The sequence below is a fragment of the Amphimedon queenslandica genome, unplaced genomic scaffold (assembly GCF_000090795.2).
Source record: "Amphimedon queenslandica unplaced genomic scaffold, v1.1 AMPQUscaffold_11912, whole genome shotgun sequence".
Classification (NCBI taxonomy): Eukaryota; Metazoa; Porifera; class Demospongiae; order Haplosclerida; family Niphatidae; genus Amphimedon; species Amphimedon queenslandica.
Genome location: NW_003547849.1, coordinates 8352 through 12509, shown reverse-complemented (window position 1 = coordinate 12509; position 4158 = coordinate 8352). Strand labels below are relative to the sequence as shown.

The 4158-nt window shown below is 35.0% G+C and overlaps 1 long non-coding RNA gene across 1 annotated transcript; it reads right to left on the bottom strand.

Moving 5' to 3' along the window:
* Nucleotides 1-453: 453 nt before the first annotated feature.
* On the bottom strand, nt 454-885 carry LOC109588713 (uncharacterized). Its single transcript, XR_002188326.1, has 3 exons — nt 720-885; nt 555-647; nt 454-503 (listed from the first exon to the last, which is right to left on the bottom strand). It is a non-coding gene; the product is annotated as an uncharacterized LOC109588713 (long non-coding RNA).
* Between the last annotated feature and the right edge of the window lie 3273 nt (nt 886-4158).

Here is a 4158-nt window from a genome sequence, read left to right as displayed (position 1 = left end):
ACAGCTGAAGAACCCATGTCTCCAAAATCAATGGATCTCTTCTGCCAATATGGCGCAATTACAATAGAAGAGACAACACTCATGAGGACAATAAATGTGGCTGTTATTGTATTTTATTTGTATTTGGTTCCATTAATGTAATTCAATTGATAGGTTGACTCCAGGCTAAGAGTAACGAACAATTATTATTATTATTAATATTGCAACCATTATTTTAAAAAATTAATTAAAAAATGCTCACAATAAAAAATAAATATGGAAGTGGTGGGGTATATTTCAGCTGCTGCACAGAAAAAGGAATCCATTGAATGTGCACAAGATAGTTTTCCTTAAAAGAATGAATTGACTCAACAATGATACATGATTAAAGTAACCTGTTTTAGTAAGTGATACATGATTATATAAAGTGTTAAAGTGCAAGTTCTTGGTAAGTGATTGAATTATTACCTCGGGAAGGCTCTCTTCCTTGTTCTTGTACCTTGACCACCTTCATAAAGTAGTCCCTGTAATATTAAGAAGGCATAAAATATACATCAAACAATTTGAAGACTTACTAGTTCCCTTTTCAATGCAATAATTTCTGCAGTTTTGGCTCTTTTTTGGTCCCCAAAAATCCTTATATGTGCATTAATGTGAGAAACATCCGTCTCCAGAGTTACGATTCATCAACAACAAGAATAAAGTTAAAGCACACAAATATAAACAATAAGAACTTATACCTTCTCAACTTTTCTTGCTTGTTCCATTGAGTAAGTAGCCTATGACAAAGTGTCAAAGATCCTTTTTAAATTTTATTTTTCACTTATTCTCTACAACAAAACTCAGAAAAGACAACTAAATGTAAATGAACTCAAACCTAGCCTTAAAACCTTCTTTTATTGCATCATAGTTAAGTCATTATTACATTATCAGTCCTATTTTTAGAGAATTGCATGAAGTCATGCATTTATAAAAATAGAAATGATGATGCAATAATAACATAAGGTACCATGACTAAGCACTCAATTACATAATCCATCATATCCCTTTGTCATCATACCTTATGTCATTATTACATCATCAGTTCTATTTTTAAAATTATGCTAGTCATGGTACCTTATGTCAAAATTACATGTACATTTACTTTTACAATACTTTTATACAGAGCAAATGATTCAGCACTTACATGTGTGATGTCATGTGGTTAAGATGATCACTATAAAAGGACCAGCACACTTCACTATACAGTAACTATGGCAAAGAAAAAACTGGAGGACGACAACAGTCAGCAGTCTGCAGCAGCAGAATATTCAGAAATCACTTGTATAATCCAAAGCCTTTCACCTATGAAAAAATGAAAGAAAGGCAATGACTGTTATACTGGTTGGCAGTAATGGAAACAAGTATACGTATTATTGGCTTTGACAGCCAGACAAACGAACAATTATTATCTTATAAGGCCAAGGGAGAAACAGTGGTAATTAAAAACTGCACAATAAAGATGACACCATCAGACGAGATTGAGCTGTTCATCAACAGGACCAGTAAAATCGAGTATTCTCCAAAGAAGATAGATGTGAAGCCAATAGTAATCCCAGACAAAACAATATATGAAATCTTAGCTCTAGTGGACGGTGTTGTAGTCAATTCAAAAGCCAAGGTCCTGTCTGCAGAGCTCCCTCGGCCGGTAAGTAGAGGCCTAGTGCAAGATGTTGTTCTCACTGATGGCCAGAACTCCATAGATTTATCTGTATGGGAAGAGAATACAAATAAGTTAGAGCCCTTGAAGTGTTACAGTTTTGACAGTCATCATACAAGGAGATACAGAGGAACTAGGATGCTGACACTCTCTCGACAGAGTACTTTTACTCTCACTGATAATGTCATTGAAGTGGAACCTAATGATGAAATGATTGATTCTGTCATTGATGCTAAGATTGTTGGGGTACAGAATTTCTGTATCCACGTAAATTGCATCAACTGTAAAAACAACTTGCTATTATCTGACAACTTCTCTCACTATGTTTGATGCTCCAGCTGCAAGGTTTTGCAGCCATTTAATGAAAGAGAGTGTGACGTCAGCGCCAATCTAATCATTGTTGGCAGAGATGAAGCTGTAAGAAATCTTAAGGCATGCAAGGAGATTATACTTACAATATTGGAGATTGAAGATGGTGCATTATGTGAAGACATGGTGTATAAACTTCTTAAAACGCCCAAGATGGACATCACGTATTCTGAAAGGAGCAATTACATTAGAGATATTACATTCAAAAATTAGAGTGCATGACAAACATTAATAATAATCACATTCATTTACTCTGACCTTGTATGTATTCATTTATGTATATCTTCATTTATCATTATGTATAATATGAACTAAAAAATGAGAGTACAGTTGAATCGAAACAAGTTCCTAAAGCTCAGCAGAGAGGACAATGAGAAGGGGCTAAGGCTAAAATTAATATAATACACATATTTCATAAGAAGTGCATGCACTGACATTTTGGAAATGCTTTTTTAGACCACCATTTTTGAGGTGTTTATAGAGCTGGAGAAGGGTTAATTAAAGTTGCTCAGTAGTCAGTAGCTCTACAGCAAATGGAATGCCAAATTGCAGAAAGTGAGGCACGTGAGAGTGGGAGTGCTCCATGTCCAGGGTCGCTTCATCCTCCAAAAGCAAATAAGGGAATTCATCTCTTTATAGCCCAGGTATTATAAAGATATGTATTTATCCTCCTCCTCCGCCTCCTTCTCCTTTCTTGTCTAGTTGTTTGTCACACTACGGTAAAAATTAAAAAAAGAAACACAAAATGAGCCTGTTGTCCATGCATTTACCTCAAGTTTTTTTTAACATATTTTCAATTAGTGCAGTCAGGCTTAAATATTTGTGGTTCGTCAAATATTTTATGATGAATATTACTGTTGTAGTAGCTGCTTCTTTGTTGGAGTCTAAGACCTTCTCGCTGCGTTATTGGGACTGATTCACTAGTTTAACAAAATCTCTTCTTCCAAAACCTGCTCTGCTTTAACTTAATGAGCATGAGCAGTGTACAAATCCAATTAATTAATAACAATGAATAATTAATCATAATAACAATCCGAACATACTCCCACGTTGACTAGGCAACTTGTGAAGATAATAATAATTCATAATAATCACAACAAATATTATGCACATAATTCACACACCATGTTAAATCCCAAACAATGCACTTAATTTTGCACAAATAATAATAATAATAATAATAATAATAATAATAATAATAATAATAATACAATTAAGCTCACAATATTTAATACACAAATTAATTAAATTAAAGATACAACAACTCACAACATAATGGTACGTTAATGATAGTTATTATGTATGGACTGGGCCAGTGTCTGGTCTCAAGCTGTTACTGCAGCTGACCTTCTTGACCTCCTGGATCGGGATCATTAACTGTTGTATCCTAACTGCTGATGCAACTACGTGAGTAGCTATGAATATTGATATTATCATTAACCTCTAGTGGGTAGAATTTCTGCACTGGTCTTCTTAAGAGCTTTGATTGCCTTCCTCCTGTGTACACATGAATCACTGCTGCTCCAATCTTGCCATCCTTTCCAATAATAGTCGCTCAATCTTTGCCAAATTCAAGAATCCTCTACGTCTTTCGTCACTATGAACCATAACAATGTCACCAACTGCAATCTCTATCCAATGTCTACCACTAATTCCATAACAATGAGCTTCACGTAGCTCCAACAAGTTTCAGTTCTCCATCTATTCCAAAACTGAGTCAATGTATGATCAATATACTTCATTCTCCTTGTCAAAATAGACCTATTGACTTCAAATTCTTCATCATCATTGTCACTGTGACACAAATTGTTTGGAATACTTAAGAGACGACGTCCTATTAATAAGTGTGATGGAGTTATAGCGTCATAGAGATCTTCAGGTGACATGTAAGTGGTCTGGAATTGACTATCATTTCAGTTTCTAGTACAATAGTAAGTAATTCATCGTATGTAAGTCTGGCTTGACTAGTGACTTTCTTCAAACACCTCTTGACAGACCTGATCAGTCTTTTAAAGACCCCGCCCCACCAGGGTGCTTTCTCCACGTTGAAGACCCATCGTATCTTAGCTCCTTCCAAATACTGATCAACAACTTGGTGATTCATGTTCTCC